The sequence below is a fragment of the Primulina huaijiensis genome, chromosome 18, assembly GCF_012295235.1.
Source record: "Primulina huaijiensis isolate GDHJ02 chromosome 18, ASM1229523v2, whole genome shotgun sequence".
Classification (NCBI taxonomy): domain Eukaryota; kingdom Viridiplantae; phylum Streptophyta; class Magnoliopsida; order Lamiales; family Gesneriaceae; genus Primulina; species Primulina huaijiensis.
Window position 1 is genome coordinate 9,806,744 of NC_133323.1, and position 15,071 is coordinate 9,821,814.

Consider the following 15,071-nt stretch of genomic DNA (forward strand, 5'->3'; position numbering starts at 1 on the left):
CAAACGCAGCGGAAGTTTTAAAATTTTTATTTTATTTTGACAATCAAAATATATTTGTTTTGGGCACTCGTATGGTTTATTGAATCAAACATTCATAGGGCGTTAAAATTTTATACCTTTGGTGAATTAAATCACTTGGCTCCAACTAATCCGGTATAGGCGGATATAGCTTTTGATGAATCCTTACGAACTTTTTTCAAGAACTCCTTCTATCAAGTCCACGACCAGAAGATTTGTTCCTCTCTCAAATAGCACTAAAATATTTGAAAGAAGTTTTACGTTGAGATCAAAAATTGAGAGAGAACTCAAAAAACTTTTCTTGAAGAGTGGCCAAAACAAATTTTGGAGGAATTGGAGAGATTGTTCTCGTGAATCATGCATGGAATATTAGTGGAGGCTAGGTCAAATTTCTTTTATTTCCTTAAAAACAATAGCCTTGACCTACATTCCATAATTAACATTAATGGACTTGATTAATTAATTGGGCTAGTCCAACTATTTTAATTAATTAATCAAAGTCCATTAATAACTTTAATTATTTAATATGTTGGACTTCTACTCCTACAAACCCATTAAACATACTCCCAATATATTTAATTTAATATTTAATAAACTCAACTTTTGAGCTTAATAAAGTAAAGCAATTACAAATTCAACATTTGAATTTAATATTTAAATTATAAATTCAACTCCTTGAATTTATCACCTCCAAAATTTAATATTTAATAAACCCAACTTTTGAGTTTAATAAATTAAAATCTCAAATTAATGTCAGAACTCATTTCTGATTGCACCCATCGGATCATGGTAAGAGCGTCTAGTAGCATCGCCCCATGATCCCCTAGGTATCACTGATAGTGCCTGCAAGAACCAGTCGATTATGATTAACGTACAGTACGGTCCCTTCATCTCATATATCCCGATCGAATCTACAACCATTGGTTCACCGAGGGTTGCATAATAATTCAATAACTATGTGATACATATAAATAGTGGCATCGCATGTACTATTGGAGAACTCTTTCTCTAACGTACATCTCATACTCTGGCCAGAGATTCCACGCACTATTATTTCATCAGATCACATAGGATATCCACACCCGTAGGTGAGCAGTGAATCCCCGACTACAATGCACTGGCTCCTATATGTGTCGCAACTGTACCCAACCTCGCCACCTGATGACTATCCTGGAGCCGGTAAACGAGTCAAAGCACAGCTCTAGCATATAAAGCCTCAGTGTTGTCCCGGGTAGTAAGGACTAATGGTTTACAATCACAACCACTGACTTATCCTCTCGATGAATGATAACCACTTGGAAAGTCCGAGGGAGGGTTGTTCGGTATAATCATCATATGACTACCCATCTGCATGTTTGGACATCTCTATGTCCTTACCAAGAAACGCGGTACACAACATCACAGATGCTAGTCTCAAGCTCAAGCGACCTTTATCCACGTTTTAGGCGGCTGAATCGACTAGGAACGAATTTAAATTATACAGTGTTTACAAATGAGTTTCAACATCGAATTACGATTCATTTGTATTAAAGTATAATCAAGGACTTTATCTATGCTGATTGCATGTGTATACAGATAAAATAAAACAAGACCATAAAAAGTTAAATTATATTAAAATAAAGATTGTTTATTACACTTGAGTCAATAAATTCTCCAGTCAACAGTTAACTTACAGGACATCTACTCTAACAGTTTAGCTGAAAACAAAGACAGATAACTCAATTGAGATGCCATTAAGGTTGTCCCATCCTCAAATAGCATAAAGAAATGACTAGGGGGAAAACTCGGCCTAGACTCATCAAACAAAGTCACTGAATTTTTGAGGGGTCATGAAATTTAATAATCCATTCATTGAAGTCCCGAACAAAAAGTTTAAGCAATTTTGTCTAAAATTTGAAACATCACCCTCCGTTTAATTTTATATTGTAATGAATATTTCAGTTGGATTTCCTAAAAAAATGAGTAAATTACATTTTTAGTACTATATATTTGTCACTTTGTGATTTTGATACTATGTTATCAAATTTCAACCGTAGTCATATTTTTCGAGTTTTTGCAATTTTAACTCTTTTTCATTGGGAGATGTTAGTGCCACATTAGAGCTTAAATGATGTCACATCAAAAAATGAATAAAACTGCAAAAAATAAAATAAAAAAGATAACGGATTGAAACTGAAATTTGATAACATAGATGACCAAAATTGCAATTATGAATATTTAAGTTGCATTTCCTAAAAAACGAGTAAATCAATTTTTTAGTCCTATATAATTGTCATTTTGTGATTTTGGTCTATTATGTTATCAAATTTCAATCTTATTTATATTACTTCGGTTTTTGAAATTTTGACTCTTTTTCAAAGGGAGAAGTTAGTGCCGCATTTAGCACTACAATGATGTCACTCCTGAAAATGAAAAATTGCAAAAAAAAAAAAAGATAACGGAATAAAAGTGAAATTTGATGATGTATATGACCAAAATTCCAAGGATGTTGAAACCTCAAAACTCATTAAATTATGAAGTGGACACCTATAAATTCATGATTTTTTTAAACCCTACAGGTTTGTATGGTTCTTTTTCCAATCAACATGATATCCTAGAAACATTTAAATTTTAATATGTTTTCTATCTGATAATTGGATATGGTATATAATTTTTTTTGGGTAATATGTATAGAAAAATTCTTAATAATAGGAGTTGGGGACAATTACCTCTTGCATGTATCTTGAGTTTTTACATTTTTATCTATAATACCAACAAGCCTAGAGAAGAATATTACTGTAATATTGGCAACTCATTCTAATCTTAACTTCCCAAACAATACTCACTTTCTCTTCCTTACTACCTCCCTTAACATGTACGTAGTTTTTTATTTTTTCTAAATATCCTTGTTGTTATACCCCGTACCAGAATGAAGAGCTAAAAAAAATTTGATAGGTACTACTCATATCATCAAAGTTATCTTCTTTTCGGGGGCAAATAACTTAAAAACTCCAAAATTAAGCATGCTTGACTTGAGAAAATTCTGGGATTAGTGACTTCTTAGGAAGTTTTTTCGGGATCATGTGAATGATGACATAAGCACACTGAAAAACATCGAATTTATATAGTAAAGATAGTAATCGCATTTGGGATGTTAAATAATGGTATCAAAGACATCTCTTAGTACAGTGTGGTTCGAGGACAAACCGAGTGGAAGCTGGTGGACATGTGACCCTCGGGGCTGATAAAGGGCAGAGAGTGATTGTCAGTGGCAACATGTTGCAGAGACAATGAGCGGATTTTGGCAGGCTTTTAGGCGAAAAGAAATATGAATGAACTAATCTTGCAATGGAATGAAAGGGATACTATGCAAGGTCATGAAAAGGATGTTGAGTTATCTTCTTTTCGGGATCTCATCACTTAAAAACTTTAAAGTTAAGCATGTTTGACTTGGGGTAATTCTAGGATGAGTAACTCTCAAGAAGTTTTTCAGAAGTATGTGAGAGAGGATATAAGCATGCTGAAAAGACTTGTGTTAATATAGTGTGGTAGTCATCAAATCTGGAGCATTACAAAATAGTATAAAAAACGAAATCTCTTAGTAAGGTGTGGTTTGGGGACAAACCAAGCGGAAGCCGGTGAGCATATGACTCTCAGGGCTGAAAGATAGTCGAGAGTGATCGTCAGTTCCAAGAGGTTGCACTGACAATGAGCGGCTCCTAGCAGGCTTCTGGGCGAAGGGAAATATCTCACAACGAAATGTGAGAGAGAGACTTTGCAAGGTCGCGACAAGGACGTCACATTCTGAAGGAGGGGTGATTATGATATCACATGCCAGAATGAAGGGTTTAAAAAAGATTTGATAGGTACTACTCATATCATCAATGTGAAACTTCTTTTTGGGGTGCTCATCATTTAAAAAATCCAAAGTTAATAGAGGTTAACTTGTGGCAGTTCTGGGATGAGTGAACCACCAACTCATCATCATGGCTCAAACATCCACATCTCAAGCAGCGATTAAATTGGGGAAGTTTGAGGGTTCCAAAACACTTTTATCGAAAAATTTCAAAAATGATTTTGCATTGGCTGACTATCAATTCTTAATTTCCACCCACACAAGAGGTACTTAAAGTATAAAGATTTGAAGTAGTTATTTCCCAAGAGAAAAGACAATAGCAGATTGAATGCGTTGCAGCTGGGAGTCTTGACCAACAGATGGTGGTGGAAATTGATTGGGGAGTTACTCAAGGGAAGTGGAGTTTTCGATAGTCTCTATGCCAAGAAACTAGTACTTCTCAAAATAAACAAGGACTTCAAATCCAAGAAATCAAGTCGATAATGAAGGAGGGGAACGGTACCATTAGAGTCATCTCCTGATGGATCGTTTAGTCTAAACAATGGACATTCCTTGAACATTTGCTGATAATTCCTGAAGAGCAGAGACCAGCTGATGATTGGATAAGATCTCGTGTGACAAAATTTTCAGTTTGTTGAATGTTAGAGTCAATGCGCACTACCCGAAATATGTTATTTGTCAAAAAATACGATGACATGACACAACGACGTCTGCATTTGTAACGGATTGCTCGATTCAAAAAGATTATCGTTTCAGGCAATGCCTCTAATAGAACAGTCATGTATGCATAAGAACCCTCCTAGCTTCAATATTTCAATCTGTCTAAGAAAAGTTATTCGAGTTCAAAGAAATTTTTGAGAGCCCAACTGATCATAGCAAGCACACACTAATACTTCGTAATCTGATCATTAAGGATTAATTCATGCTTAGAATTTCTTTTCTGAAATCATTGTAATTAAGAATAAGAAATCTTATTGCTCAAATTGTTTGATTTTCTGTGATACTAAGGGTTTCAGTTAGGTAGTGTGGTAAGTTGAACAAAAATGTATAGTTGCAAAGTATTGTAATTGTCAAAGTCTTTTAGTGAAATCTTTCTGCAAGGAAGAAGAGATGATATAGGAGTAATTCAAATATCCAAACATGAAGGATCGGTTCAGACGCCCTTGAAGATGCTTCAAATACAATATTCTCCACGAGCTTCAATAGCTTGCGTTCTAAGAATATTTACACATATGAATTAGATCGAGTTTGATTATAAATCAAGTGGAAAACACTCGAAGTAATCATTCTTTAAGAAAAACTGATATATTTTATATACTGTGCAACTAAATAACTGAAAATAAAAAGAATCAGTTCTTGGCAAATATCAGTTCAGTTATAGTGAAAACTGAACTGACGGATGCTCTAATTGATCAAATCAGTTTGAAAACACTAGTTAATCAGTTAAATAAACAAGATATGTTTATGTATGTTCGAAGACTTCAACTGCTCCTACGTCACCCTTTCTATCTCCTCGGGTAGGATACACTAGAAGACTTTGATTTATACAACACCTTGTACAAACCCACTCAGCTTAAGATTTACCCTACTGCCTAACTGAACTCCTACTCTAGACTGAAGGCAGAACCTTCCAGCCAACACTTGTTTAACGTCTATGTGTCAAAGACTACATACACAAGTTTATTATCTTTGTGCAAGACTCACTCAGCTATTCATTAAGCCCAACTCTCTGATTTATGTGAGTGATTGTGTGTGCGTGTATGAGAACTGAACAATGAATACCAAACGAAGGTGTTCTCACACACTGAGGGAAAAGAGCTTCTATACTAAGCTGATAACAAGTTGAAGTGTTTCCTCTCTTCTTCACACACACTTATTCTTATTGGTAATCACTGATATTCTATTTATAGGCGGGAAACTGATCGTACAATGAGACTCAATAATTGTATCTGTTGCAGCTTTAATGCGTTCTTTGAGATTCGTGTCTCGACTTTCCGACAGCAATTCGGGAACATTTTGTCATTTACTATTGCTGCAACGTCTATTATTGTACCTTGATCGTACAGTTGCTTTTGTATCGTTGTGCGTAGCTGGAATCCACTTAGGTAAGCTTGTCTTGATTTGCAACTGATTGATTCCTAACTGATGCTCCTAACTGGTCATCTAAACTGATCTTCAGTTAGGCTTGGTGAAATCAGTTGACTCGTCAGTTGAACTGATTTCACACTTTCAGTTGAACTGGTCAGCTAGGTTTTTCATCAGTTGAGCACTTCATCAGCTCGCCGGGCTTTTGAAGGTTTTCTGCTGAACTGCCTCTCAGCTGAAAAATCAGTTGAACTGGTCTTTGATACTTCAGTTGGACTAATTCAGTTTGGGCAATCAGTTGGCACTTTCAATTAGAGTCTTGATAGCTTCAGTTTTGGCTTGGTAACTGATCAATTCGAAGCCTGATCAGTTTCAGCATCCTGCGCACTTCGATAAATCATTATCATTAAAAATAACAAGTTTTGTTAACATTAAAATAAAGATTGCGAACATGAAATATTCCAACAATCTCCCATTTTTTGATGATCACAAAACTTAAGCTATTAAAGCGATTTTAAAATAAAATTTTAAAATTTAACTGATTCTCCCCCTTTGTGAGAATCAAAAACATTTAAAACAATTAAAAGAAAATTTCAGTTTGAGGGATAAGAAAACTCCCCTTCAAGAACTGAGTTTAAAAACGAGTTTAAAAACATTTTTCAGTTCGAGGGATAATTTTAAAGAAAACTCCACTTCAGAAACTGAATTAAAAACTCCCCCTCAAAAATATAATCGTTTACGCATTAAATGAAGTTTTAGCATCGTTCAAGCAGTTTAGGTAACAAATCTTAAGATAGCAGTTCAGTTACATGAAAGCTAACTAGATAAACATGATATTTATTTAATCAAATACGCGTCCCTTGTATCATACATTTACGCACATCAGCAAGTGTAAGGGAAATTGCTACTATAATAGCAAATTTTGAATAACATCAAATATCAGTCAATTTATACATAATAGAACTGAATATACTAACAACCGGTCGCCTTGAATGCTTTGAAAGCTGCATTGATCTTGAGTCTCTTTGCCAGAAGAGCAGCTAATTTGACTTGAACTTGATCTCTTTGCTGGCTAACTGGTAGAGCTAACTCAAAACTGGACTCAACTGATGCTGAACCGCATTGATCATCTACTCTGATCTGATATGGCAATGAAGCGGCGGTATATACCTGTGATTAAGCTCCACTTTAATCATCCAACATCTCAACATAGCTGGGCTTCGTTTATTGATCAGCTAAACTGATAGGCTGGCAGCTGAAATCTTGTCTACTGAATCAATTTAGCTAATCTGCTGTCAACTTGGACTAAACACCCTGCAAGTTGCTAAAACAAAAAAATCCGTAGTCGAGAGAAGTGGCTACAATGTTAGTTGCAGAGCGAACAATCTTCTATCTTCCCACGGTAAGCTCATATAAAATTTTTAAGAGGATTTTGAAATCCATTTTAAATACCATTTTAAAACACATTTTAAAAATCAGTTTTCAAATGTCCTTCTTATAAAAACTAGCTCTGATACCAATTGAAAGATCAGTTCGGGCACCCTTGAAGGTGCTTCAAACACAATATACTCCACGATCTTCAATAGCTCATGTTCTAAGAATGTTTACACTGATGAATTAGATCGAGTTTGATTATAAATCAAGGGGAGAAAACTCGAACTAATCCTTCGTTGAGAAAAACTGATATATTTTATATATTGTGCAACTGAATAACTGAAAATAAAGGGAATCAGTTCTTGGCATATATTAGTTCAGCTATGGTGAAAACTGAACTGACGGATGCTCTAATTGATCAAATCAGTTTGAAAACACTAGTTAATCAATTAAATACACAAGATATGTTTATGGATGTTCCGAGACTTCAACTGATCCTACGTCACCCCTTCTACCTCCTCGGGTATGATACACTAGAAGACTTTGATTTATACACCACCTTGTACAAACCCACTCAGCTTAGGACTTACCCTACTGCCTAACTGAACTCCTAGTCTAGACTGAAGGCAGCAGCACCTTCCAGCCAACACTTATTTAAAGTCTACGTGTCAAATATTAAATACACAAGTTTATTGTCTTTATGCAAGACTCACTCAGCTATTCAATAAGCTCAACTCTCTGATTTATGTGAGTGAGTGTGTGTGCATGTGTGAGAACTGAACAATGAATACCACACGAAGGTGTCCTCACACACTAAGGGAAATAGGGCTTCTATACTAAAATGATAACACGTTGAAGTATTTCCTCTCTTCTTCACACACACTTATTTTTATTGGTCTTCACTGATCTTCTATTTATAGGCGGAAAACTGATCGTACAGTGAGACTCAATAATTGTATTCGTTGCAACTTGAATGTGTTATTTGAGATTCTTGTCTCAAATTTTCCGACAACCATTCTGGAACATTTTGTCTTTTAGTATTGATGCAACGTCCATTATTGTACCTTGATCGTACAGTTGCTTTTGTATCGTTGCGCGTAACTGGAATCCACTTATGTAAACTTTTCTTAATCTGCAACTGATTGATTCCTAACTGATGCTCCTAACTGGTCATCTAAACTGATCTTCAGTTGGGCTTGGTGAAATCAGTTGACTCGTCAGTTGAACTGATTTCACTCTTTCAGTTTAACTGGTCAGCTGGGTTCAACAGTTAGCCTTTTTCTGCGCAACAATCATTTTCAGGTTTATTGATGTCTTACTGAAGATAATTATATTTCATTGTTAACCCAGCCAAAATATTTCCAGAATTTGTTTAAATTATTTATTCATCCTTTCTAAATCAATCTCTGATCTTAACAAGTGGTATCAAAGTGGGTTAATTATTATCTCTAAACACTAAAATCAAAATGGCCTCCTTCAGCAAGATTTACATGTTCTCTGAAGAGAATTTTTACGACTGAAAAATCAGGATGCAGGCTCATTTAGCTGCATAAGATGATATGTGGTAAGTCATCACAGATAGACCAATGAAAATTATGAATGTCGATACAACTGTTCAGATTATTATTCACCCCCTCTAAATCAAAATCTGATCCTAACAAGTGGTATTAGAGTGGGCTAATTCTTGTCTTCGAACAGTAAATTCAAAATGACCTCTTTCAGTAAGATTCTCATGTTCTCCAAAGAGGATTTTGACGATTGTAAAATCAGGATGCAGGCTTATTTAGCTACACAAGATGATAATATGTGATATTTTATCACATGTAGAACAATGAAAATTATGAAAGCCAATTCAGCTGTTGCAATTTCATATGGTGCACCTAAAATGATTGAAAAGCCACGAATGGATTGGACTGGTAAACACAATATTAAATTCAACTTAGACAATGTGGCTAAGGGATTCTATACAAGACATTGACAAAAAGACCTTCAACAAAATCCAGATGTGTTCTACTGCTAAATACATATGGAAGAAACTGATCAAATTGTGCTAGGAAAATGACCAAACAAAAGAAAAAAAAATGTCTAATACTATACAAAAGTTTTATGGCATCAAGATGAAAGCAGGGGAGTCTATGACAGACTACGATGAACGAGTGAGAAACATTAAAATTGTTTTTGTTGTTATTGGAAAAGAGTATGACAATCGTGAGATAGCCTTGAAGGTGATAAGGGCACTCCCAAGAGCATGGGATGTCAAAACAATGACCATGTATAAATCAAAAGACCTTAACAAGCTTGAAATACACAATTTGTTTGCACACCTTAAGGCATATGAATTTGAACTTGAGTCAATACTGATGGTGAATCAATAGTCAAATTGATGAAAACTCTTGCTGCTACATCATTGATCAGTCTGTCACATAATAGAAGACAACCGAGCTGTTAAGTAGTGAAGCAATGTCACTGTTTCTGAATAAATTTGGCAAGTTATTTAGGAAAAATCAGGGTAATAATTTTCAAAGCCCAAACATACACAATTACTACAAGAATGAGTCTACAGTTGATTAAAATGTGTGTTTCAACTCTAGGAAAGTTTGTTCATTTCATAGCCGACTTTCCCAAACCGAAGAAGGATGAGAGAATGTCAACTGATGAAGAAGGTTGATCTCATGACAAGAAGAAGAGGTCCAAGGATGACAAGAAATCATTTAGGAAGAGAAGAGCAGAAGGTACTGGTGGCCGAGGGCAGTAAGCCAAGAGGGTTGATTCCGATTCGTACTCATTTGAGTCATAGAGTTCCACTAGTGAAATTGATGAAGATGAGGTGCAGTGTCTCATGATGGATGTCGAGCTGGAATTCATCAGTGAATATGTATTTGATTTTAGCTCAACTAATTTTACATAAAATGATCTCATCACTGCACTTAATGACATGGTAGATTAGTATAAGATACTATCTCAATCATTCAAAGAAGTCAAAAAAAAAATTTCCAACTGCCAGTGATACGGAGCCTAACTAGGAACATTCAGGAAAAATGTTGTTTCATGAGGCAGAGATTGTATAGCTCAAGATTGAGAATGAGTGAGTACATATTGAACAACAACAATTAATTTATGAGAATTAAAAATTGACTGAACTGATCAAAATCTGGAACAAGTCATCAGTCAGTCTACAGGAGATGTAAGAGCTGCAAAAACCATCAGGATACAGTACTGGTCTCAGTTTTAGTAACAACGAATGCACTCCTAAGTCAAATACTCAATCGAAACTGAACATGTGCAAATGGAAATGCATTCACTTTGTTAAGTTCAGTATGATATATGAACATAGGCAGCCAACTGTTCAAATTTAAAAATCTATTGAACCGATGAACAAGGGCAAAAATTTTGGTATTGGTTACGAACCTAAGAGTTCTAGCCTAACTGCTCTGATAACAAATTCAGCTCGGCAAAGCATAACTCAATGAGAGTTAAGCCTTACCGCTACTACAACTTCAAGCCTGTTAAGAAAAAACACAAGTAGACCAATAATGGCAGAAACACGAGACTACATTTTGTTTCAAGCACACACAGAACATCACACTCACATATTTTTGCACAACCCTTTCTGAACAGACAAAGTGGTCGGCCGATCAGTTTAATCCAAGTGTCAGTTCCTAAGATACTAATCTCATTTGACCCCAAATAGGATTGGGTACTAAATGTTTATTTTGTGATTACATATTAATAAACAAGAAAGGATAAAAAAATTCATTCTGGTACTTGGACAGTTGATGTTCGATACACAGGACTAGTCAAGTTCAACTGTTGATTTATCTAATCAAATGTGAATGCCCAAAATCCCTTTCGATGACAATGAAAAGTGTAAGGATAATATTACTCATGGAAATATTGTGATTAATGATGTACTACTTGTTGAAAATCTATATTATAATTTAATCAACATCATTCAGCTTTGTGATAATGGTTACTTATTTGAGTTTTATAAGAGTAACTGCTTAGTTAAGGATGTTGATAATTGAACTTTGTTAAATAATGTTAGAAACGGTAATACTTATAAAACTGATTGTAACCATGATTACTTATCATCACTGACTTGTTTTGCTCCTATTAATAATGATAAATTGTGGTTATAACGTAAGAAATTGAATAATCTTAACTTCAGATCAATTAACAACTTGAATAAATTGAACCTTGCTGATGGATTGCATGACATAGAATTTTTTAATAATGATGTATTGATATGAATCTGAATAGACGTGGCATGCTAATGGTTGAAAAGATATTCAACGAATAATCGCATGGACTTGTAAGCAATCGAGAAGAGCTTGTAAGCAAGGTTCCAAGCCTCGAGGGAGTCGTGCTGCATGGAAGTGAGTTTGGAGGCCATATGAATGTTATTCAAATGTTTAGCAATGATGATTGACAAGCGCCGCAGCGCCAAGGAGGAAGCACCGCAGCGCTAAGGGAGGAAGAAGCGCCGCAGCACTACATTATAGCGCCAGGGTCGCCGAAGCATCTAGCGCCTAGGCGCTACTTAACAAGTGCCGCAACGGTGAGTTTGCGAACTGAGCACGAATTACGGGCGCTAGGCGCTATTTGACCAACGCCGCAGCGCATAAATTAGATTTTTACATAATTTAGAGTCCTAGATTATTTGGGAACTTAGTTTTGAGTATCTTTTGATATGTAAAAAATATATGGACGAAATTTGACATGTTATTCAGATTATGTTGAGTTAATACAAAATATTTTGAGATTTTTCTCAAACTTTTTCAAAGCTTTTGCTTTGTTCATCCAAATCAAACTTATCAAAGTTTATACCTTGTGGTGTTTGTCGATCGTTCTTACGCGTGTTGTCAAAGACGAGTTCTTTGAAGGTTTGTTTGAGTATCGACTGTTTATTTGTGATTGTTTATTACTAAACCTCGTAGTTTAGGGGTGAAAATCACACATTAATTGATTCAAAAGATCGGGACATGACAACACAGATCCTTAATCTTTATTGAATTGAGGGCGCGATTCCAATTAATCGTGTTTGTCTTCCTTGCATATGAGGATTCATATCATTTGGTATCAGAGCTTCTTGTTCCATTTGATTCAAGTAAGTATCCAATGTTATTATCAGATCTACTTACTCTTTCGTTCTGTTTTCAGATATGCTTTGTTCTATCGTTCTTCATCATTCGTGAATCAGTTATTCTCAACAATTTTGAGTCTTGATGATTACTTTTTTCGAGTTGCACAATCTTTTTTGTGCAAATTCAAAAAAAAGAGTACAAAAATTTCGAATTTTTGCTACAATTTGGTTTTGGTATTTTGTTCTACTCTCTTTTGTGAGTCGTATTCAATTGTCTCTCACAGTAAAAAAAATATATTTCAAATTGATTGTTTACGCAGTCCAAGTGAGTCGATCACAATTGCTCACGAGTTAAACTTGCTAGTTTGATATATAAAAATACAAAGCTTGAACACCTTTGAGGGAACTCTCAAATTCGAGTGAAAATACTTGAGTGTGAGTGAATTTTCTTTGGAGTGACTGGTGAATATTTGTAGTGTGGAGAAAAAAAAAAGAAGAGACGTGTGTATTTTCTTTGGAGTGACCGTGAGGATTAGGGTAATGAATATCTTTTTATTCTACTAATATTTTCTTGCAAGTACAATGTCGGAGAGAAAAATGGAGAGTGAGGTAGGAGACAGTTTGAACCAAGAGTTGTATAAGGTTCAAATGAAGGCGTTTGTTTTTCATTTCACTTGGATGATGAGGAACAAGTTGGAGCCATTACATGAGAGGATGAGTAGGCTTGAAGTTAGTATTAGCGGGAATAAGTCTAAGCCTAAAGCTTTGGGTAGAGGAGAAGAAGATGAGGAATATGATTTGGGAGGAGACGAGGAGAGCCAAAACGAGAATTGGGGTAGGAACGGACGAGATAGAGGGTTTGGTAGAGGAAGAAGAGGAGTCGTACGAGGTAGATACAATGATATGAATAGGGAGGATGGTAATATGGGTGGTATTAAGATGAAGATTCCATCTTTTCATGGAAAATATGACCCAGAGGCCTATTTAGAGTGGGAAAAGAGGGTAGATTCTGTGTTTAAACATTACCACTATTCCGAACAAAAAAAGGTTAGGTTGGCGGTGGTTGAATTTCTAGACTACGGTCTTATTTGAAGGGATCAACTTGTGACCCCTGGGAGGAGATATAATGAAATGCCCGTTGAGATTTGGGATGAGATGAAAAGGATCATGAAGAAGAGGTTTGTACCCAACCATTACTATAGGGAGATGTTTAAGAGGTTGCAGAACTTGAAGCAGGGCACGAGGGGTGTCGAGGACTAATATAAGGAGTTTAAAGCACCCTTAACCATATAGACTCATATGGTTGAATGATTGTACGGAAGTCAAGGTGAACAAGTAGGTTTTGGTTTTTTTTTTTCGATTGGGAAGTATGTAGACGAAGTATTGTGTGATGTAGTGTTGATGCATGCTTGTCATATTTTGTTAGGAAGATCATGGCAACATGATAGACGAGTGACTCACAATGGGTTCAAGGATAGGTATTCGTTTGTATTAAAGAAGGAACACATCGTATTGCTTCCTTGTCCCTAAAGCAGTTGTTGGAGGACCAATTGAAAAAAAAAAAGAGAGATGAGGCTGAAAAAAAGAGTGAACGAAAAAGTGAGATGACTTAGAAAATGAAAAAGAATTTAAAATGGTCGAAAGAAAGAGAGAACAAAAGAGTGAGATGACCATCAAAAGAAAAAAAGATGAAAAAATGAGATGAAAGAAAAAGAAAATGAGGCCACTGAAAAAGAAAAGAAAAATGAAGTGAACGCCCATAAGAGTGAGGTCAAGAGTTACTTGCTTTTGCATAAACTCCTTCAAGTACTTTTGTACAAAGTGGTTTTATTATCATTGTGATGATATAGTCGGTTCAATCACGAGCATTGTTTTTTCTTCTTTGCAGGATTTTGGAATTGTCATGACAAGGAGACAAACGAGTCGTGTTGAAGAGAGAACCCAATGGGTTGAGCACATGAATGCAACTGAAATCGCGATGAGGTAAGGTTAGTTGCCAACGCAACAGCTAAGAGGTATGATTTGATTCCTTACCTTAATTTATTGTTGTGTTGTTTTCAAGATTTTAGAGGAAATGTTGAAATGAAGATTTTAAGAGAGGTGGTCGTATTCTCACTTTTGTCTCTAACTTTTATGGGTGTGAGAATTATAAGAATTTTCATGCATTGAGTTTAAACATTGCTGTTTTTAATGTCGTCCACTCTTCACGTGGTTCGTCAATGTGGTGAGGTGCACCATCAGTTATGGCAGGAACAATATTTGCTTTCACTATTCTCATTGGTCTGTCAGTTACGACGTACCACATATCATCGTCTTGTACAGCTAAGTGAGCTTGCATTCTATTTTTCCAATCATCAAAATTTTCTCTGGAGAACATTGGAATCTTATTGAAGGAAGACATGGTATTCAAATGTAAGGATGGAAATATTCAGAAACAAGATTCAACTGCTCTGATACCAATTGAAGGATCGTGTGAACACCTGCGAAGATGCTTCAAACACAATATTCTCCATAATTTTCAATAACTCGTTTTCTAAAAATGTTTACACCGAAAAATAAAATCAAGTTTGATTATAAATCAAGAGAAAAACACTCGAAGTAATTCTTCGTTAAGAAAAACTGATATATTTTATATCATGTGCAACTGATAACTGAAAATAAATAGAATCAGTTCTG